The sequence below is a fragment of the Lagopus muta genome, chromosome Z (genome assembly GCF_023343835.1).
Source record: "Lagopus muta isolate bLagMut1 chromosome Z, bLagMut1 primary, whole genome shotgun sequence".
Classification (NCBI taxonomy): Eukaryota; Metazoa; Chordata; class Aves; order Galliformes; family Phasianidae; genus Lagopus; species Lagopus muta.
The window spans coordinates 66,407,618-66,431,822 of NC_064472.1; the positions used below are offsets into that span (position 1 = coordinate 66,407,618).

Below are 24,205 nucleotides of genomic sequence, written 5' to 3' on the forward strand. Positions count from 1 at the left end.
TTTAGTTGTTTATTTTGGATTTTAATTTCCTGCTGTATGGAATTATAGAGAGGGCATCAGAATTTGGGAGGGAGTTCTGGCAATTTTCCACTGCAAAATTCCTGTTAGAGTTTCTTCCAAGTCAGAAAGAAAAATCTTGGAAAAATATCAGTGATGACACTAACATGACTACTACACATCTGTTACTACGTGTAGAAAACTGTCTGACTTCACTGCATTTTTAAGATTAGTTGTTTCTGATATATTTTTTTTTTATTTCTTTATTTAATGCATGTAATGAGGGTTATTTTTAGTCTTTGTCAGATTTGATATTAAGTAACCCCATGGACTTCGTAATGAAGTGTGCTTCCAATTAAGGTGCTGTGCTGTATGAGCAAAGCTTACCAGCAACAAGTATACTTCCACATTAGATTTTAATGTTTTTATTCACAAAATGTACTTTCTCTTCTGACCAACCAACCAGCAAAAGTCAGAAAACAGTGAAACTAATATTCATCTGAGGATACAGACTGAGAAGCTGTGCCAAGTATTAATTTCTTTTACTGTACAATTTTTGTGTTATTTAACAAAGACAAGGAGAAAAATATGACTTGGAAATTGAAGCTAGGACTTAAAAAGATGATTTCATGCAAAATTTTTGGTGCCATAAAAATATTTCACATGAAAGCAAATAGTGTCAAACAAAGAGCAGTACAAAATAGACTCTAACATGGCTCGTGTTCCCATGACATGAGACATGCTGGAGAAGAACAAGGTGAAGCTGAGCTTTTCAGCCTGTTAGAATGTACAGCTTACTTATCTGCCAAGAGACTGTTTTCTGTGTAGTTAAATGATTGAACTGAAATAAAATACAATATTCCTCATCTTTTCTTAAGCAAAAAAAGAAAGGAAGTATGTCTTATGGCTGTCCCTGATGCTCTCCTGAGGGAGAAGTGTAGCATTACTATGCTGGGATTGGGCAGAATAACGTGAGTATTGACCTGCCAAGCCTAGTTCTTGCACGAGGATATCTTAAATGAGTTTTCTAAGATTTTTTCACTTACCAGACAATAAAATGAGGAGAAAATATATTAAGAAACTGAACTAGCAGAATTGTTAATAGCAGTACCTTTTTCTAATATGATCTGGCTTTGTAAAGAAGATATAGCCCTTTCCTGAACAGCACCCACACATAGTTTGAAGGTGCTAGAGTTTAAGTGCATCACTCTTGGTGTACTTTGTCTTCTTCACTCACCTTAGTTATCCTGCAGGATGCTGCAGAAGTCCTCCTGCAGTAATGGGCTCTGCACACAAAGCTGGCTCTGTGCTCCTAAGGAAAAAACAGCTGTTGTTGGACATTACCTAAATAGCTCAAACAAATTAGAAAAGGGAGTGGTAGAGCCACTTTGTGCTTTCCTTACTCTTCCCCTTTTTGGCAGGTATGTGGTGGCCAGGGATGCTTAACAGATATCTCGACTAATTTGCTAATGGTTCTGGAAAGCACATAGATAAAGGGGTAAGGAGCACAGAAGAAAGAGAGATGTCATTGTAATTAATACAGGCAAGGAAACATTGACCAGCTCATGTCCCTGCCTCTGATGGGGTCTTTTATGTTGCTAAGCAAGAAACTGAATTCATTATGAGGCAACTGGCCACAAAAGCTGCATGTTTGAGCACTTGGTTCCCAAATTAAATCTCTTTGCTTTTGCTGTATAGAAGAAATGTACTGCAGTGAGAGCTGCTCCCCCGTTTCTGGCAGCAATCAATATGGTCTGGAGATAGGAACATACACAGAGATACTCCCACATGCTATTTCTGATCCTAGCCCTTCTGCTATGCTATTCTGTGCCTTGCCATGCATCCCTTTGTCTCTTTTCCAGTTTCTAGATGTGATTAATAATGTTTTCTCAATTTTTGTAGAGATTCTAAATGATTGTAAGACAGTACAACAATACTGCTGAGCATCCTTGAAAGCACTGTGAAGATGTGAATGTATAGGGCTTGGACAGGCTGAGGCAATAAGATTTAGGCTGGTAAAATGCTGGAGGAGGAGTGGGAAAGAGAAGTAGTGACAATAACTGCCTGATTTTCTGAGTAGCCTTGATTATACCCTTTATGAAGAAAACATCTTTTTGCAAAATACTGAAATGGAACCATTCTATTAGATTTTGTGTCAGACAGTACATGTAAAGGAATGCCCCAAATGCACACATTTTATAAGATGTTAGTTTTTGATGCAGTGACGCACATTTCTTTATTTCAAAACTGAAATTTAATTTTCAGAGAGTTTTTAGAATCTGTTGGAGGCAATACTACAAAATTAGAGCTTAAAATAACAGCAGTGCTTCTGTAGTTAGGAGTTACTTTTGTTACAGCTCAGTTGTGTTTCACTGATTTTGAGTTATATCTGCTGCCTGTACTGTTTAAAAAGCAGCAACAGCAAGTAGCAGTGGTTTATACAGGATAGCAAACAAGTGCTGTTGCAATCTATTTTTGATCACTTAATTGAAAATGAATGACAGTTTTAGAACTTTCTGATCTCAGGGTCATAGATATCTCTCAAGAATAATTTGATCTTCTCTGAATTTTGAAATTTCCCTGAAACTAATGGAAATCATCATTTGTATTTGACGACATTTAAGTTTGCAGTAGCTCACACCATTTAACTCATAATTTTAGCAAGCAATTATAAGCTCTGTCTAGGGAGTAAAATGTCAGAATCACCATGATTTTGTCCTTTGTCAGTTTTTAAATCAAAATAAAGATACATGCAAATATGTCAGTAGCGCTGGTGCTAGTTGTGACATAAATTAATATCTATATCTGCAGCAAAATGCATGTCTTATCTAATAGTATTTGTTTACTTTAAAAGCACTTACCCATAGCATTACATGCAAGCAACTGAATTCATGTAGTTAACTGAGTAATCTCAAATGAAAAAGGTTTGTTCTAAGAAATGAGGAGGGTGAATTTTGGGAAAAAGCTTTTTCCTTCGGAGTCTGCTCCTTTCATCATAGAATCACAGAATAGCCTGCGTTGAAAAAGACCACAGTGCTCATCCAGTTCCAAACCCCTGCCATGTGCAGGGTCACCAACCAGCAGACCAGGCTGCCCAGAGCCACATCCAGCCTGGCCTTGAATGCCTCCAGGGATGGGGCATCCACAGCCTCCTTGGGCAACCTGTGCCAGTGTGTCACCACCATCTGGGTGAAAAACTTCCTCCTAACATCCAGCCTAAACCTCCCCTGTTTCAGTTTAAAACCATTCCCCCCTGTCCTATCGCTATCCATTCACATAAACAGCCATTCCCCCTCCTGTTTATATGCTCCTTTCAACTACTAGAAGGCCACAATGAGGTCTCCCCAGAGCCTTCTCTTCTCCAAGATAAACCCAGTTCCCTCAACCTTTCTCTGAGCTGAGTGGTGGGGGACAATCACCTCCCTCTCCCTGCTGGCCACCCCAGTTTTAATGCAGCCCAGAACACAGTTGGCCTTCCAGGCTGCAAGCGCACACTCCTGGCTCATGTGCAGCTTCTCGCCCACCAGGACCCCCAAGTCCTTCTCTGCAAGGCTGCTCTCAAGGAGATCTTCCCCCCAGTTTGTATAAACACGTGGGATTTCCCTGACTCAAGTGCAGCAGCCTGCACTTGGCCTTGTTGAACCTCATTAGGTTCTCATTTGCCTACTTCTCCAGCCTGTTCAGATCCCTCTGGATGCTTCCCTTCTTTCCAGTGTATTTACTGCATTGCTCAGCTTGGGGCTGCCTCTCACTACAGTCTCCTGACACATTTTGTTTTGCACCATGTGCCCTGCCCAAGGCTGACCAATTTGCCAGATGGGAGAGTGAGTAGTGCTGTTTGCTCATCAGGTCACCGCATACACTCCAGCATCCCAGGATACACTCCGTACATTGTCACCCTGGAATGGAATGTTACTCGCATAGGAGCTTTCCCTTGAATTTATAGTTAAAGCTATCATGAAGGAAAAAAAAAATCACCATGGGACTAAATGCAGGATATATATTTTGGCAGGCAAGTGTAAATGAGGCAAGTTCTAAGTTATGATGTTCAATACAGCATTTGAATGTTGTAAACTTGAGAGGGTACCATTTGGCATTAGTATTTTCCCAAGATATTTTTGAAATTAACTGAATGGGCCACAGTGGGACTACATGGTATTGAAATTCTAATGGATGATTATTGAATTGGGCTGAGGAATTTAAATGAGAAAATGAAAGATAAAAGAAAATGAAAAATACCTTTTCCTGATCTTTACAGTAGATAACAAGCAAAAAAACCAAACATGGTCTAACGGATGCTGTCAGCGTTCAAAATATGTTGAGCAAAGATATCTCAGATTATTTGGTTTGTTGAGACAACACTTATAAATGAAGTGTGTTCTTCAGTGACAAAAAGAAAAAGAAATCAGGACGATTTATAGGGATGGTGTATTGATTAAATTAATTTCAAATTTTTTTCTGTGATCCATGAATCACAGAAGATATGAGCTGTGGAGAACAAGTCAAGTAAGGGTGTTGCATGGCACGAGAGGGACAAACAAAAGCCGAGGTTTGAGTTTCATGTCATAAAACTGCAGTGTCAGATTCTGTGATTTAATCTAGCTGATTTTACTAACAGCAGAAACATCTTCTGAAGGATTGCTGCTCCCGTGCTACAGCCCCCAGTGCTGCTGCCACTGATTCAGTGGAAAAAAGAGAGACCTGAGTTTCTGATTTTTAAATGAGTGCGCAGTGAGTCACATCTGCTCTATTAAAACTGTTGACACAGAATTCCCCACCTCCCCCCAAGCCAACACATGGTTTGGAAAGAGTGAGCTTTGCTATGCTTGATTTCATCCTAACACGAGAGTTGGAGCCTATGTTAGCAGTGCTTGAAATAAGCCTTTTGCTGCTCCATCTTACTTTAGGGCCAAGTTTCTGGTTCCCTGTGGATGCTATTACTAGGATTTTTACACGAGAACTAGGCTACCAAAAAGAAGGCATCTTTTTATTATTTGTGTAGCTCAAGAACTTGCAACAGCTCTACAGATGTTGAATACTTATTACTTCTGCCAAAATACTTTAGAAGTTGTGAAAATTTTTATGGCAGAGTACTTTGAGAATGGTACCTGGAGTAAATTGTTGTTAAAGCAATATGTCGTGCATATTTGCTTAGATCCCCTTCTTCTCAAGTTGATTGGGAATGAATACATCACCAGTACTTTTCTCAGTGTTACATTTAATTTCCCCAAAAATCAGCATCTTTGAAAGCTTTGCTCAAGTAAATACAGGCACACTACACAAGTTCCAATGTGGTTCTTCTTTATGCTGGTAAAATATTATATTATTATGGAATCATTTTAGGTGAGACGTGAGCTATTCATCCCCAGCAGCCACTGAAATATAATAGTTGAAGTTTAATTTTTCTGTGTTTTGCATATAGAAGAGGTGACTGTCTTGTCTAATGGTTTATGGTCCACTGTGGGACTTGATTCGGAGTGCATAAATGCAAAGCAAGACTGTTAGTATTCAGATACTTATTCCTTCTTATGTGACAATGTTACTAAATAGCTGGGTAAAGCTTTGCTGTTTCTTTGCTTGTTAGGAGAGTGCTGATGGCATCAGATAATTAAAAGTCCAGTCAGCCGATATCCCAGTTGCCGTTAAGTAGTTTGCATCCTGCATTAAGGAGATGAAGCACTGTCTTTAATGTGGAGTGTGCTGTATTTCAGTCACTGGTTTTCTTTGAAATAACGATGTGAACTGCAAGTAATAGAAATAGAGCAGCATTTTATGTCTCTTTCAGTGTTCCAAGCAACCATGACTTGATGCCTATAAGTCTTTGGTTCAGTCTCAAATCTAAGTTTAATGGAGGATTTACAGAAATGTTGAACAGCACAAGTACTTGTACATGATTGATGCAGTGTTCTATATATATTTTACAGTTCTGCATTATACATTATTTGGTGTTTTAGTATTAAAAACAGATGACAACCTATAGCTTTAACATTATGTATGCACAGAAGATGGATATATACCCATGCATAATCTCTGGATTTGATTGTTGAACCTCTATGCTATATTAAAATGTATTATTCATTTCTGCCAACAGTCATGAGTCAATGGAAAATAATGAGCGCAATCACTTGAAAAATGCGCATTCACGATTTGCTTGTATTCATCTCAAAGTTCAGACTGCAGATGTGTAACCATTCATTTTACTGTTCTCAGTGATGCGTGTAAACCTCTTGAGTATTCACATTTATGAACTTTTATGAACCACTGATATTTAATGTAGAAAAGATAGGTAACACGAAATAAAATTTCTTTGTGCCGCAGAATTTACTGGTTTAAGAGGCAGTTATGGAAAAGTAACTAACTAACTAACAAAACAACAACAACAAAAATAACACCAGATCATCACTCAACATGATTCTCTTAGTTCGGCAACTGTATTTCCACTTGGAAGGTCACAAATTCCATTTTCAGCGGGGTATTCTTGTAATCACAAATATGTGGTCTTTTTCTCAGAGGAGTCACGGTTAGGAGGAGAAAGTGTCTTTTTTTCTTTCCTATTTTTTTTCAGGAAGCACAGGAAAAAAAGATAGATTATCTTTTAAGCTTGCTTTGTTTTTTTTTTTCTGACAAACTTCACGTTTCTGAAGTGGCTGAAGAATGCTAACTCCCAACATTTCTGCTCAGTGATAATTTTCCAGGGAGAGTTTCACCGTATACAGTCTTCTGATCTGTATGCATTAGTTTAACCCCACCCAGTGTTAGTATTAAATTACTAACATTCAAAGCAAACATATCTGAAGACTTCTTTGAAGATTCCTTGTTTTCAAGCACAGAACACAATGACCGTGTTACCACTTGTCCAAGTACAATGTGAGTCATTATACACCCAGAGCTCCAAAATCCATCAGTGGCACATTTCCCATCATTACACACATTCTGTTTTATTACCAATTAAGCCAGTGCTTCTGGTATAATTTATTCTTATTCATATCTTGGTATGAAATGTCATTAATTTTTCCCTTGGTTTGGCTGTATTTTTTAGTTTTAGTCCGTTAGCTTTATACATTGTTGTTTTTTCACTATTTCAATAAGCAAAGGAAAAAAAAATCATTAGCAGAACTTATTAGTGAAATCCTACAGTTTCAGAGGGTTTTTTTTGTTTTTCTTTTTGTTTTTGCTTACAAGGGCTGTGTAGTGTCATTAATCATAAGTTCAACCTTATGAGAACCTGCAGAAGGAAACCTGCACTATCAACCTATTGCTATAGTTTTGGCTCTCGAAACATGAGTTTGTGATCCAAGAGAAAATGAATAAATAACAACTATTTTTTGTCTTTTTAGATTTTAAAAACATGTTAGGAATGATTGCTTTGATGGGGCAGAAAGTGAAGTGATGTTTGAACCACAAGTATGGTGTAATGCAATGTTCCCTATGTGTATTTTAGATTTCCAACTGCAGCATGAAAAATGCAAGTTTCACCAGGACCAACAGCCACAAAAATTCCTTTCCCCTAAATGGCAAAACCAAGCAGTATGCTTGAAAAATTAGTATACTTACAAAATCTTTTTAAAATATTTGTAGATCACTTGTTTTTTTTCTCTTGGACGGCAGCATAACACATTGGTTTTGAAGGAAACTGCTTCCACAACACTGAGAAAGTGAAAAAATTGCCAGTATTGTATATAGATCACCGTAATTCTGCAGAGAGATGTTATTCTCTTTCTTGCTGTGAAAACTACATTTAGTGTACATTAAGGAAGTAATAATCTTCTTCGTCGCATCCCACACTCACACACGTTGGAATCTATAAGGTGCCCCTTCTGTAAGGAGATGGTGATGTGCAGCCAGTGCAGCCAATGCCAGAACTGTCATGTGCATCACTGGTAAAACCATGAGCACAGCCAGCGCCTCCTCTTGCTTATACTCAGAATGGGGCATGCCATCAGATTCTGAAGGACCGTGTAGATCTTCTTAAGATGCAGTTTCCTCAAAGTGGAAGTAACTGCTTAAAAGGTCCTGCTACATTTTTAGAGAATTTGTACAAGCTTTAACTAACTTGTGGATAAGTAGGAAATCAAGTCATTTGCAAGAAAAAAAAAAAAAAAAAGGTTTAATGAGTATTTTTGGTGATGGGCGCTGCCACCATTTGAATCTATCCACTACAGGATAATTGACTTAATAGTTACAGCTCTACAGGACTGATCTCTTACTGAAACTATACCATAAGTCATAAGCTTAGTATTTTCTTTATCTGAAAATTCAGCAATTCCCATGGCACTGCATGTGTCTCTGCAAATCTGCAGTGAAAGTTAATGTTGCAGAACTCAGTCCTGCCTGACTGACCTGATCTCCTATGAAAGAGAGCCCACTAGCATTTGAGGGATAGACTGTGAATGCTTTTCATTTGGGTTCAGCAAAGATTTGATAGCGTTTTCTACAGGTATTCTGGAGAAACTAGATGCTCATAGCTTGGGTAGGTTTGTACTTCACTGGATGAAGAATTGTCTGGATGGCTGGGCATAAAGAGTAACCACGAATGGAGTCCTGTCCAGTGGGTAGCTGGTCACCAGTGCTGTTCCTCAGGGCTCAGTCTTGGGGTCAGTTACACTTAACATTGTGATCAGTGACCTGGGTGAGGTCATTGTGTGTGCCCTCAGTAAGTTCTCAGATGATACCAAGTTAGACAGGACTGTCAGTCTGCTTGAGAATCACAGAAAGGCTGGGGTTGTAAGGGACTGTAAAACCCACCTGATAGGCAGGGACTCTGCACCACTTCAGGTTGATGGCTGGTCTTGGTGATCTTGAAGAGCATTTACAATCTTATGACTCCATGTTTCACTGTCAATTAAATTGCTACTTCAGCTGTAAATCAGAAATCATGCTAAAAGCCACATGGGATTTTATTTTCTACATTCCGTAATTATTAAACCAAAATATCTGAGGATTTACTTGAACTTCCAAACAAATGTAAATTAAATCAGATGTGAATACTTCTATAGTGATTGGCAAAAACTGTTTCCTTAACCACAGTTAATATTAAAGGCTTAAACTTTAATTCTCAGAATGTCATCATGGTTGCTTTTTGATTAGGTGATAATAGTACATTTTATAGTTGCAGGTTTGAGATAAAGAAGTAAACACATTAACCTTCCCTAAGCATCAGATGGTACAGTAACTCAAGATGAACAAGCTTCATTGGTGGAAAGGAGAGGCTTTATATATTTAAAATAAGCACATAATATGTTTCAATAAATGCTTGAAATCTGGTAAGTATCTGATTTTTTTCCCTGACATTAAGAAATATGAAGAGAATCAAAGCAAGTTTTCTTTTTTTTCTTGTCCAACAAAAAGAACAGTGTAATTTTGCATTGTGATAAATACATAGCAGTAAAAAGCCTATCACTGAGTTAAAACCTGCAGTTCAGGAAGGCACATTATTTGTCAGCAGTAGGAAATACCCTGAATGCTGAAATTAGTTTTGCCATCTTCATATTTCACTGTAATGGTGAACTTCTTCCATAAATTAATTTATCTTTGTACTATGTTTGCTTTTTTACATAACCTAAGGAAAGCTCTGTAACACATTCAGGAACACTGCCATAATCAGGCAAAACATTAACTGCACTATAGAATGAAATCAAAAAAACTGGGGCTTTCTGGCCCAAGCACAGAGCAGGGTACTTGCACATCTCGTCTTGGCTAAGACCACTGCCTGTGCAGCCATCACACCTGTCTTACTGCTGTGTATGTTCCCTGTTACCTAGCTGCATGTTGTCTCTTACTGAAGACTGTTCTTTTGGAAGGGTATAGCATCTGTCTCTTTGTGTCTGTTTCTGTCCTTGTCAATTGGCAGAGCTGCTCAGTGTAAGCATAATCCAGTTATAGAATCATAGAATCATAGAATCACTCAGGTTGGAAAAGACCTTAAAGATCATCAAGTCCAACCACAACCTAACCATATTACCCTAACAATCCTCTGCTAAATCATGTCCCTGAGCACCACATCCAAATGGTTTATAAACACATCCAGGGATGGGGACTCAACCACCTCCCTGGGGAGCCTATCCCAATGCTTAACAACTCTTTCTGTAAAGAAATGTTTCCTGATATCCAACCTTAACTTACCCTGGTGCAACTTGAGGCCATGTCCCTTCGTCCTGTCACCAGTGAGAAGAGACCAACCCCTCTCTGCTGTAAGCACCTTTCAGGTATTAGAAGAGAGCAATAATGTCTCCCCTCAGCCTCCTTTTCCCCAGACTAAACAGCCTCAGTTCCTACAGTCTCTCCTCATAGGGCACATTCTCCAAGCCCTTCACGAGCCTTGTTGCCCTTCTCTGGACCTGCTCCAGCACCTCCATGTCCCTTCTGTACTGAGGTGTCCAAAACCGAACACAGTACTCAAGGTGAGGGCTCACCAATGCCAAGTACAGGGGCACGATGACTTCCCTAGTCCTGCTCACCACTCCATTCCTGATACAAGACAGGATGCCATTGGCCTTCTTGGCCACCTGGGCACACTGCTGCCTCGTATTCAGCTGACTGTCCATCAGTACACCAACGTCCCTTTCCATCAGGCAGCTTTCCAGCCACTCCTCCCCAAGCCTGTAGGGTTGCCTGGGGTTGTTGTGAACAAAATGCAGGACTTGACACTGCAACTGAATACTCACACACTGATTCTGAAACTCATACATTTTATCTTGGCCCATCGATCCAGTCTATCCAGGTCCCTCTTAGTGCCCTTCTCTGCTCTGGCAGATCAACACTCCCTCACTACTTGGTGTCATCTGCAAACTTATATGCCAGCTTCTCATTTATATTTACATTCCCTTCATTAACTCTAGGGGGAAAGCTACCAGAATATGATCATAAATATTCAAACAGACAGCACTGTAAAGGGTGATACGGCATCACAAATGAAGAGTCATTGGCTTCTGAACAATATCACTTCAGTTTCAGCATTCAAATAAAATGACATGCTGACATGGTTACAGTGTGTTAACACTACTAAGTCATAGAAGGATTTGTGGTACTACAATGCAGTCTGAAGCATTACCAATTTTTCTTACCTTTTAGGGCTACCAAAGTTTTTTTCTAATTATGTGTAATAACATTTTTTTCTATTACTTGTCCTGCTCAGTGTCTGGTTTGTCTCTCACTGACTGAACCTCTCTTGTGTGAGTTTGTTCTATATACTTTCCTTCCTTCAGTGTAAGCCAAGAAAAATATATCATGCAAAGGAAATTATCTGTCCAGTCAACTTTAAAATATAAAAATATAAAGGGGACAGCTCAACAGGAGCAAGAGATTTTAAAGAGTAAAGCTGCATTTAAAATAACAACTTGTTGCAAGAAAAAAATGAGAAGTTAACAGTAAGGCTGAAAAATGGAGTGATTTATTTCAATGAAAGAATAAATTCTGAGACTGGGACTGCTTTATCCCTTATCACATTTATTCAGAAGTTTTCCTGAGTTTAAAAGTTCACAGCAGCAATTTATAAACAGTATGGCACTTCTAAAGCAAGTCAAAGTAAAAGCACTGCTTTTAATCAGCACAATTATCATCATTGCTCAAGCTACACCGATAGGACGGGAAAAGGAATGCAGCAAAGCACAATGATTTCCAAAAAAAAAACACCCTAACATATACAAACTTTAAGAATAGGATTTAGAAATCCTTGCATTCCAGACATGCAGGAATGATCTACCTACAGCCCTACAGAAGTACAAATACTGAGAATGGTTCTATTCCTAATAAAGGCAGTGCATATTCGGTGCAGATTTTTAGATGAGAACAAATGTATTGTTTTCTGGACCAATTTAAAGAGACCCTTTTACCTAGATCTCAAGATCACACAGTCATCCAACCTTGCATCCAGTGCAGTCTTAGGGAGTTCATTTTAAAGACGTCATGCTAAGGTCAGTAATATTGTGTGGTTCACTTGCTTAGTCTCCTACTCTCATGAAATGCACAGAAAATCCTTCTCAATTTAAAGCACTTCAACATCACTTATTTTTAACAGCTACAGTGACTGGCACTGTACCAGTCACATACTGCATCAGGATGCACAGTGATGGTAAACAACTCTTATTGACATTCCTCATGGCTTTTGTTCATTTCTTTGTTTTTAAAGCACTGAATAAATAGTATTTCACGTAACTTATTCCAGAAGCAAAGTCTTGCTTTATGAATGACATCTGAGCTCCACTTTTTCATTAATAGCTGTGTGAGTTGGACTTTACCCAACTTGGGGCAAGGAGTATCTACTTGATTGTTAGTAATTACTTCCCTTTTACTTTTCTAAATACTTCTGCATTTAGTGCTTTAATAAACAACCATCACATTTAATACTAAAAGACAGCAAGTCCACTTCCTCATTCCCAAAAGAAAGCAGCAATTTAGCAACAATGTGATCAATATTCCGGTTATTAAGTGATCTGACTGAGGAGTTGTTAGTAATAAGCACAACTTGAAAGGCATTTGTTCAATGAGAATCACTCCAGATTTCTCATAATAAAACAGTCTTTTCCTCTCCGTAGTTTTATATTTCTTTCAAGATTGAAGCAGAAAGAAAACTGGACTCTGAGCATTAGACCGGAATGCATGCAATGGAGCTTTCTGGAATGAGGCCTAGAAAAATAAGTATGTTTGTTTCAATCAACCTTGAAGGGGAAACCTTTGGAGTTGGAAATCAATATTTGTTATTTTAAAACTGAAACAGCTTGTGGGGGTTGGAGATTCATGATCCTTGAGGTCCCTTCCAACCCTGGCGATTCTGTGATTCTGTATGATATGTGATTCGAACTAGAAGAAAAGCTAATATGCTGTCTGCTTATTGCTAATGAAAAGATCAAAATAAATAAGAGGTCAACTGATCTGTCAAAAATGAGATGTTTGGCTATATTTGCCTAGTTTTTCCCTTTGAACTACCACACACCTATTAGCTCTTAATATGATATACCCTACAGCTGTGCAACATTAGCATTCTTATTTTATCATAAGAAGCCCATATGGCAATAGTTTCAGATATTTCCCACCAGCTAACTTTTTCTGTGGTTTTTAAGATTCACAAACATGCAGAACAAAACCAGATCAAACAACTCACCTCTGTAAATGACAGCTGCACACCATGTAGAAATGGAAGGGAGGACTAGTCAGCAAACAAAAACACACAGCAGTATTGCATGCTATGCTGTACTACATCCATTACTGTAACTTACTTCCATAATGCTACTGTTTGCAGTGATGTACAAAAAACATAGTAGGATAGCAGCTGTATTGAAGATTGCACCCTTACAGCTAAACATACAGGTGCTGCTTTTGATACAATCCAAAGCCAAATGGTAAGACATGCAGGTGGTGCCTTTTACTTCAGCTTTCCACAGACTTTTGCATTAGAAGTTGAACTGGGTCTGGTTTTGCCACTTCTCCACCAACCAGCTCATGCTAGTAAGTGCTCTCACAGAGGTGCTAAACACAGGGCTATGGTTTTGATAATACTTTCGTCTTTCCCTGTTAAATGTTGTTATAAGCTTCACACACAAAAACCATAAATTGCATTTAACTAATAAGTTCTATATGTTCCCTATTTAGTAATTTTCTATATAAGAAAAAGAGCTTTTACTCCTGAGAGAAGATAATGTACTGGTCATTCATCTTGGACTTTTTTTTTTTTTTTTAATCAAAGGGCATTAAACTCTTCAATTATCATGTATTTCTACTTAACTTTTTTACACTGATAGTTTAATTCCATTTACCTAAGCCGCAGAATGCCAGTTACTGACCGTATTTGGGCATAGTAGCTATTTCCTCCACTTGTTCAAAAAGGGTCTTTAAATAGCAATGAGCTCCTACTTCCCCCTTTAAAGTGTTCTATGAATATATGTTTAACTTCATGTTATCTTTAATTATGATTTGCATTGGATCTACCCTCCACATTTAAATTGCGGAGGGGGGATCTATAATGCTGAAGCACTTCTGCTCAATGTAGAGAGTACTAATATAGGAGAAATATTAATTTGATTTAAAATATCTTGTAAATTTAAAATTCTGGCATTCTTTACTATAAGGTAGAGCTCACAGCCAGAAGGACTCAGATCCTTCCCTGAAGAGTTTGTTTGCTGGTAAGCTTCCAGTGCACACTTGTGCATGGGGTTATAGCTCCCCAGATTCAGGACTTTGTATTTCCTTTTGGTGAACTTCAGGGCACTCCTTACCTGCCCAGTCTTCAAGTTGGCCCACGCACCTTTGAGTGACAGCACATTCATTTGGTGTGCCCTCCATTCCTTCCATTATTTTATCATCAGCAAATTTAGAGTGCACTCTCTTCCATTGTTCAGATCTGCTGAACTGGCCCTGGGGATACACAAGTACTGACTTGCCCTCATCTACACATTGATTGCACTATTGACCATAACACTCTGGACCAAGATGTTCAGCCAGCCAGCTTTGAATCCACCTTCATGTCCTCACCTTTAATCAGCTTTCTATGAGGATGTGAGGCTCCATCTGGAATACTGCATCCAAGTCTGGGGCCTGCAACATAGGAAAGATGTGGAGCTTTTGGAGAGGGTCCATAGGAGGGCCAGGAGGATGATCAGATTGCTGGAGTACCTCTCCTATAGAGATAGGCTGGAGGAACTGGGCTTGTTCAGTCAGGAGAAGGCTGCAGGGAGACCTTGCTGTGGCCTTCCAGTATATAAAGGGTGTTTATAAACATGAGGGAAGTCAACTTTTTATATAGGTAGATTGTGATAGGACTAGGGGGAATGGTTTTAAACTAAAGGGGGGGAGATTTAGATTAGATGTCAGGGGGAAGTTTTTCTCTGTGAGGGCGGTGAGGTGCTCAAGAAGGCTGTCCAGAGAGGCTGTGGATGCCCCATCCCTCCAAGCATTTAAGGCCAGGTTGGATGGGGCCCTGGGCAGATTGAGTACTTGGTCTGTCTGGCAGCTCTGCCTGTTGCAGAGGGGTTGGAACTTGTTGATCCTTGAGGTCCCTTCCAACCCAAGCCATTCTATGACTCTATGATTCCATGATTCTCTGTTATGTGAGGTAGCATCAACCCTCACTAAACAAAATCCACTGCTCTCCCATATCCACCAAGCTAGTCTCTATATTGTAGCTCACAACAGTATCAGGTTGGATAGGTGTGGTTTCCCCTTTGTAAGTCCATGTTCATTACTCTAGATCCCTTGCTTGGCCTTCATCTCTTTGCAAGTGCTTAACAGGATGATTGTCTTCAACCAATTTCTAGAGATTGAGGCACCTGACCCGTGTGGTTTGTGAGATTTTCCTTCTTGCCCTTCTTGAAGACAGGGGTGACATTTGCTCTCCTCTGGTCTTCAGGAACCTCTCACAGTTGCAATAAACTTTTAGAGATAATAGGGAGTAGCCTCATTCTGAGATCATTCACTGAGATGCAACACTAATACACACAAAACGGCAGGCACCATAGGCTTATGTGCTTCCAGTGTGTTTAATTGCTTCCTAACCTAGTTCTGCTCCAAAAGGGGCAAGTCTCCCTTGCTCCAGAATTTTACTCTGGCTTCAGTAGTCTGGGATTCCTGCAGTGGAGAAGACTGAGGCAAATAAATCACTCTATGCGTTGGCATTTTTCATGCCATTTGTCACCACTTCTCCACTACATTCAGCAGCTGCCTCACATTTCCCTTATATTTCTTTTTGCTATTAATGTATTTTGAAAGCCTTTCTTGTTGTCTTTCACATCCCTGTGGGATTTAACTCCAGGTTGATCATGGCTTTCCTAACCCTGCAGTATCAGACTGCAACTCTGCTGGGTCACTTGTCCCTTCTTCCACCTTGTATCAGAGTTCACTGTGGAGCTTCATGCATGGTTTAAGTCTCCTGCCACTTTTGCCTGGACTCTTGCTTGTTGAAGTACTTGAGCTTTACGTGAGCTTTGAGGTGATCCTTGTATACTGACCAGCAGTCTTAGACTTCTCTTCAAGGTCATAATCCATGGGATTCTTCAAAGTAGATCTCTAAAGAGATGCACAGACTAGTACAGCTGGATGTTGCTAATATTTATTTCTTCATTATTTCTTTATTTTCTGTTTGTTAATTTGTGTGAAATGAAATAAAAGGAAGTAGGTTGCTCTAAAAGCAATGCCTCGTTTTTATTTACTTGAAAAATACAACAGATCAGAAACCAGGACAACTATTTGATAGAGCAAATTCTCTGCTACAAAACACTTTTTCAACATAGTCACTACCAGTAGCTATGCCTTTTTGCCAGCAGTGCACAAGAGCCTGCATGCTGCGCTTGTACAAATCTGCAGCAGCAGAGGAGACCAGTGTCACTGTCACCACTGCTGAAGTGCACTGTTCACTGCCTTGCTGTGCTCACAGCCACCATATGTAATGGGACACTAGTGGGAAGGTTCAACCTCTACTGTCATAAAGGCAACATCTGCCTCTGACACTGTGGACCAATATCCAACATAATAATATAGGACACATTACTTTCAGAGCAGCCCTTGTATTTCAGATGCTTACTGGCTGTCACAATGCTGTTAGTGTCAGTTATCCATCACTGACAACTAAAACCAAACCAGAGATAAACACTGATTTAGCACTCCATATACATTTTTTTTACAGATTGTCATGTTTTCAGTACTTGCCATTTCACTCTCCCTCTTATGGATGGAAGTATTCAACAGAAGAACAGAAAAAGAGAGAATAGTGATTAAATACTTTTTAGAGTGTACAGAAACAGGAATATCCATATAAATAATTGTGAGCATAACCATTATATAAATAAGCTACATGTACTTCTCATTGCATAGTGCTGCTCATGACCAAAACATCCTGTTTGTTCTGCCTGTTCAAAAAACAAAAAGAAAAAAAGAAAAAATATTCATGAAAGCAATTCTTTACACTGTTTCAGAAGTTTCAGAAGGAAGCTGGAGCTGGTAAACACATGTTCTTATGGGAAATTGCCACAATATTGACTATACCCCAGCAGGCTCTGAAAATACTTCTCACAAAGTCTCTTGTCTAAAATCTAGAACATATGTACAACAGATTATATTTCATGTCCTTTTAAGGAACTTGCTAGATTAGCGCAGAAGTCCTCGCATTTCCTCTGAAATTGTGTTTTTCTACAGGTATTATTTTTATTTTCTGTGCTATTCTACACTTTCATAAGCCTGTGAAAGAGGCTGAGAGTTCACATCCAGACCCTATGCTGCTACTGCATTATTCCCAGCATGGATTGGTAAACGTGTTTCATTCTGTTGATGTCATTAAATTACTGTCATTCTTCCAGGACAATTATCAAAGAAGTCAATATAGTTGTTATTTTTTCTTCGGTTGTAAGAAGTTTTGAAATTGCTACTTTTTCTATTACTATTGATTGATAGATCAAAAAGAACACAAACAGGTCAACACAGCTCCAAAGCTAATTGTCACTCGGTTCAATCCAAGGCATATAAAATTGGGCCATTAGAAACATAAAAAATTCATACATTTCTGGACTGGGAACACTAATGTTAATGAAAATTATTGAAAACTGAATCACTATTTGAGCAATGCAGATCACTCTTTATAATCTAAAATGTACAGTGTGATTCTCTCAGCTGTTCTTTCTTTGCAGCTTCTTTTCCTAGTCTTCATTCTCTCCCATCAAGCAAGACTATTCCGTTAAAGAAAGCAAATCAGATCACAGAGACACAGAAACATCCTGATTGCAACTGGAGAAAAATGATACACAGAAAACATCTTTAAAAAATTTCTAAATGCAGTCCTTTCATATATCAAAGTGCACACCCAGCAATTAGTCTTCCTGCAGAGGTCTGTGATCAGTATTGTCCACTGCAAGTGCCTATTTTTACTAAAATTAAAATGGTAACAGAACTCTACCAGGGCCAAGTGTGTTGTGTCTGAGAGCAAACATCAGCTCTTCTCTAACTGCTCTTTTATCAGGTTTGTACAAAAAGATAGATAAACAGGCATCCCTCATCATCTTCCAGACAAAGGAGCAGCACTGACCAATTAAAACTTGTGTACATTAAGTCGTAGAATCATGAATTCATAGAATCACAGAATGGCTTAGGTTGGAGGGGGCTTAAAGGTCGTTGAGCTTCAACCCCCATGCCATTCTAGATTGGGCTGCCCAGGGCCGCATCTTGTGTCTAAAAAATAATACAGCTAGTGAACTGGGAGAGAAGCAGAGCACTTCTGTTTGGTAAAATTTACTACATTTGTGCATGGATACAGAGTGCCTTTGTTCTGATTTACCAGTGTTTTACTCTGTGTTAGTGGGAACAACTGCAGAAAATGCAGGAAAAAAAGTCAGAGCTTTAATGATCGTACAGAAATTTATAACCAGTGTCCTCCATGCCACAGATGGTGACTAGTTTTTAAACCAGTGTGCTTTCCTTTACCACAAGCAAAATACTGCAACAGTATTTTTAACTTTTTGGATGTCATTTGGCCACAATGACTTGCTACTACAGTTGGAAACTAGACCACAGACATCCTACTGCTAAATTTAAAATCTATCTCTTGGGTTCGACTCCACACTATAAATTACTTAAACAAATAGAAAAACTCCTTTTCATTTGTGCTTCTGTTACTTTCCGTCCAGGATTCTACTCTCCAGGCAGCTATTTAGATTCCCCTGCTTCATTACATGTGACTCTCTTAAAGCCTGGGATTTTAAATGCTCTGCCTAAAGGACTCTGACTCCTTTAGTGGGTGTCACTGTTAATTAAGGACACATGGGAAAGAAGTGAAGGAGCCAAAAACAGCCTTGTTGTCTGGAAGAATCAAAAGCATACATGGACAAGGGTGAGAAAAATCAGCTAGATAAGGAAATGTTTGCCTCTGTAACAGTCAAGTGCCCTTTGTTCAAGCTTACAAAGAAGCTGCATGTCTCAAAAATCAGCCTCAAGTGGATGAAAAATTGGGACAATGGTGTCAAAGTTTCAAATTAACAAGAATCAGTATTGATTGATTTGTAGTAAGTGTTTTACTCACTGGCAGCTTCGTTTTTGCTCCACACCAGCTATATTTCTGTTCAGTGCAGCAATAAGGGGAGCCAAAAGGAAAACTCTGACCTGCTCTTTGCTAGTTTCTAATTCTGACTCCTAGTTACCAGCCTTCAGAAGTGAAATTATGCAATCATATCACTCGGGAGGACCTCTAAAAGACACTGCAATTTAAGAAAAATAAACTGTGTGCTCATCATGCAAAGAAATGGTGATCTCTTAGTCTTCTTCATTTCAGTTTCCCCAATTCCTCCACCTCCACTTGGATAATCTGCACTTCACTCTTGAGCCCTTCTGTAGCTAATGGACCTACCAAGAGGGGCTGCTATATCTAGTAAAATCACAGAAACACAGAATCACAGAAGTATGTTAATTATTGAAAGTATTTGAGATCAAATAGCACAATTTTAGTGCTGTTTTCACTAAAAATTGTAACAGGCGACGTTTCTGCTTCTGGAACTAGGAGGGTGTCAGAGAATAAATTGAGAAACTAAGAATGCATCTGTTTACTGAGGGGAAAAAAACACTAAATGAGAGCATTTGGCAGACCTGCAGCTTGGCTTCACAAGCAAATATTTAGTTATCTGCAACTGACAAGTAAGCAGAAACACTAATTGGTTAAGTTTGCTTTAAAATCTGAGCAAGCAATTTAGCATTAATGTTATAATGTTTACTTTTAAGTAAACAATACTGTCATAGAAAAGTCTGTGCTTGTGGATAGTAACACTATAATTTCTATTTTATTAACATAATTTTCTGCGTCTATAAAGCACATTGTGAGCCTTGGCATGCAACCAAGCTACAAGTGTAGTCACTTTACTGGAAATAAATGCAACTGGCTAGGCAGTGTTGTGAGACTGATATTTCAGTATTCCAACAAAGAAGTATATGTCTTGCTACCTTATTTTCCCATGTACACATACACTGAAATGAGCAGCCATTCTGCACGTAGGATCTGTTCCAGCTCCAAGAAAAGGCAGCAGTTCAGAAGAAATTAGTGCCAGCTGCAACTTTTTAAAGAGATTATTGACCTCACAACTGCTCCAGTTTCTTCCATTCACCTGTTACAAGGTAAAGGGACACTGTATCTAATAAACAGGGGGAAAAAAAGGATTTTCTGGTTCATATATCCTTCTACACAGATGAATATGTTTCTATCCCCATCATTTTCATTATGGAGTATTGCAGAATTTGAAAACCTTATGGGGTTCAGGTGTTCATAGACTGATTTGTTGATCTTTATCATAGCTGTGTAGTCTGAAAGAGAGTTCTGCATCACAGTGTCAATTCAGCATGTAGTTACTATTAACAAATGTGGTCTTAGGTGCCCTATTGTCTAAGCAATATGTCTTCCATGTATACTCTTGCTACTCAGAAGTCAGTTGCAACTCCCGTAAATGCTGGGCAATGAAAGAATACACTGCCTGCATTGTGTCAGACTCTTCCAATCAGTGATTCAAATTAATGCACAGTATGAATACCCTTTATGTCAACATGAGGTTTTTCGTTTGTTTGGTGTTTTTGTTTTTTGGTTTTTTGTTTTTTTTTTTTTGTTTTGTTTTGCTTTTTTTTTTAAGAATTACAGTATCAGAGTAAAACCTATGTGAATGACAGTACAAACACCGGACTGAACAGTCAGTTACACAAACATACACATTTTGCATGTCTGCTGCCTTAAAACGATGCTGAATTCATAGAAGATGAGAATGATGGAAGACAATTCAGAATTTAATTACAGTCATAGAATCATCTACCTTGGAAAAGATTACCAAGTCCAACCATCACCCTGACATACCAAGTCCCATCACTGAACAGAGCCCCTCAGTGCCACATCCACATGTCTCTTAAATACCTCCAGGGATGGAGACTCCACCATTTCCCTAAGCAACCCGCACCAATGCTTGATAACCCTCTTCATGAAGAAATTCTTCCTAATAGCCAGCCTAAACCTCTAAGGTGCAACTTGTGACTGTCTCTTCATGTCCTATCACTTGTCACCCAATAAAAGGACTGACAGCCTCCTCACTGCAACGTTCTTGCAGGTACTTACGGAGAGTGATGAAGTCTCCCCTCATCCTCCTCTTCTCCAGACTAGATAGCCACATTTCCCTCCACCACTCCTAACAACTCCTCCAATCTCATCCCTTCACCAGCTTTGACATCTTCTGTGCACATACTTTGGCAATTTGAGATCATCTTTGTATCAAGGGACTCCAAAACTGAACTGTTGCACTGAAGAGTTTTCAGGGTACGATCTCATCAGTGCTGTGTACAAGGGCACAGTAATTTCCATGGTCCTGCAGATCACACTATTTCTGATGCAGGCCAGGATGCCATTGACCTTCTCGGCCAGCTGAGCACACTTGTTGGCTTATGTTTGCTTGAGCAGCTCTCCAAGCTCTATTCCCCATGCCTCCACCACTGCATGGAGTTGATATGACCCAAAGTGCAGCTCTTGGCATTTAGCCTTTTGGATATCATGCAGTTGGACTTGTCCTATCCATCCAGCAATTTACTTTCCTTTTCCCTTATCAGTCTTTGCATTCACTAAGTAATGACAGTCAAATGCTCATCTCTGCAGGCCCTTGTTGTTGTGCAAGATCATAGATAATATGGCAGCCATTGGCATTGCAATGCAAAGTCAGTAGCAGAAATGCCTTTAAAGCATTCCAGCCATTCCCACATTGAATATTCTTCATCTTTACATGCCATGTCCCTTGATACTGCTTTTGGTGTGACTTTTCTGAGGCAAATCCAAAGCTTGATGAAGTTCAAAAAATAAACTTTTAAACAATGTAAACTTTTCATCTGCAGGCAACGCATGCCATCAGCCTAGAGTGAGTTTTAGTTCTTGCAGAAATTATCAGATTTGTTCTCATGATCTAGTATTTAATTGCTTTTTTTGTTTGTTTAAATTTTACTGTTTGCTTTCTTTGTCATTTTCCCTCCATTTACCTAATCATATGGAATGTTTTTCAGAAACAGGAAAAGGGTTCAGACAAACAGGCTTAGCTTAGAACAATAGCAGGGGAAATCATCTAATTTGGAAAATCAGTGACAATTGCTGTTGTTGTTTGAAAAGGAGAAGGATGGTGGTTTTTCTGTTTTGCTTTATTTTGCAGCATAATCACTAATTAGTATCTGTTGCAATGCAGTTTATGCAAGATGTTATTATACCAGCATTACTATTGACACATTTCTCTGTGGTTTTTAGCTGTATGACTTCTCCTGATGGCAGTGTTTCATGAAACCAGAAAAACACCTTTCTTTACTATTTGTGGATGATGTTTTGTCTCTTACCATCCGTTGCTGGCAGATGCAACTTTGGTTGCAATTACTTTTACCTTGCAGATTGCCTATTTTCTCTTTGTGAATAGCATTTGGTTTGTTTATACCTCTGGTGAACACTGAATTCAGCTATTGCAAAGGTCTAAAAATAATCACAACCTGAGTGCTATCCTTACCATATGGTTTGCATTATACATGCTGTAGCTCTACTCTGTTTCAGAAAGTGCACCTTTTGAATAAGACACCAAGTATAGTCATGGGAAGTCTTATTTGATGTGCGTTCTCTAAGCTGATGCCCCGTTTCACTACATGGAGAAAATCCTCAATGTGTGAGTCTCTTACCCTTTCTTTACACATAACTGAGCACCATCATTGGAAAGAGAAGCTTTCTGTTGAGAAAGTATCTTTGCTTTGGTTACTGACTTCAGCCTTTCTGTGCTTGATGGCCTTTGCGTTTTGAGGAAGACGGAAGATAACATTTTGTGGAAATAACATTTCAGGAGTGCAGATAGGAATGGTGAATCTTGTATGTCTCTAGGTGAAATGCAGTCCTCACATTAGCACGGACAGAAGCAGTTGTTTGGATATTTTGCTCCTATGCCTTCTTGAAATTATGGTTAAAAAGGTCAAAAATTGAGATCTTTTCATTTGGGATGATTTGATGTATACGGCAGTCAAGAATATAAATCTTTTATCAAAGTTACATTTGTTTTTATGTTTATGAGCATGGGAAGGTGGTAGTTTTCCTAAATAAATCAGTTCTAGCTGCAAAAAAAAAAAATTACTATTATTAATATAAATTATTATAATTATTATTAATTATTTAGGTTAAACATGCTGGATTTTCTTTAAATCTCATTCCAGGGAAACTTCAAACTCTTTTCTGTGCTTCATACATGCCATTGGGCGTATCACTATAACAGGAATCCATACTAATTGTTTTGTGCCATTTCTTTGTCTTATTCTGCTCTGCTAGAGCAGAATAGAGGAGCTCCATGGAAACTGCTTCAGCTCTTAAGTTGTTCACTCTGAAATGGTTGACAGTGGGGATTTTGTATCATTTGGCCAAGTGTAAGTTGTGCCTATGCAACAGTGATTGCTATCTGTTCATATGTGTAAACAGTGCAGAAATGGTTTTTCCTGCGGTCTTATGCTTGCAAAAGGAACTTGGTTGTCATGATGATGCCAGAAACAAACTGTAATGTTGTTCATATACAAACTAAGAAGGTTGTGCTAAGGCACAAACCTTAAAAAAATTATTGAAAATCTATGCCAAGAAAGCAAAATCAGTTACAAGGAGAAGAATTCATAGACTTGAATGTGTCATCTCTGTTCTTACCTTTTTGTGGCTATCTCCTTTCTATCACTTTACTCAGTAGCAACAGTGAGAGTCAAAAATAAATAGCTGAAGTTGTTCTTCCATGCTGCCTTCCTCCCTGCTTTTTCCTCTCCAGGACTTGCCTCCTTATACTGAAAGGAGAAGAAATATATAGTAAAGAAGGCATTTATGGATTTTTGTGGGGGTATTTTTGTTTATTTCCATTTCAAGAAGAAACTGTAATGAAAAATACTTTCAGTAACTTGGTAAGATATAAAAATTTTATTTTCCAACTTTTCTAGCTTGAAACAGCAAATGTGTTTCTCGGTTCTTCTTTCAATAACTTTCCAACAACAGCTGTCTTAGAATCAACTATGAGCTTGTATGGGCTGTTGCTGAGGAGATCGTGATTGTAGATTTGTCTGCCAATGAGTGTCACACCTGCAGGAATAAATTTTCTTCAAACCTCTTATCCTACAACAGTCTTAACCACAAGTAAATCACTCATGCGATTGTTTTATTTGGACTGTACAGATGACACATCATTCTTCATAAATGTATTTCTTGGCAGTTGTCATATGGGTAAACTGGACTTTC

At 38.8% G+C, this 24,205-nt stretch overlaps 1 protein-coding gene across 2 annotated transcripts in view; it reads left to right on the plus strand.

Annotated features, from left to right (window-relative positions):
• The window catches only part of LOC125686606 (synuclein alpha interacting protein), an 82,727-nt gene that overhangs the window by 7,977 nt on the left and 50,545 nt on the right, over window positions 1-24,205 (plus strand). The window lies entirely within an intron of this gene.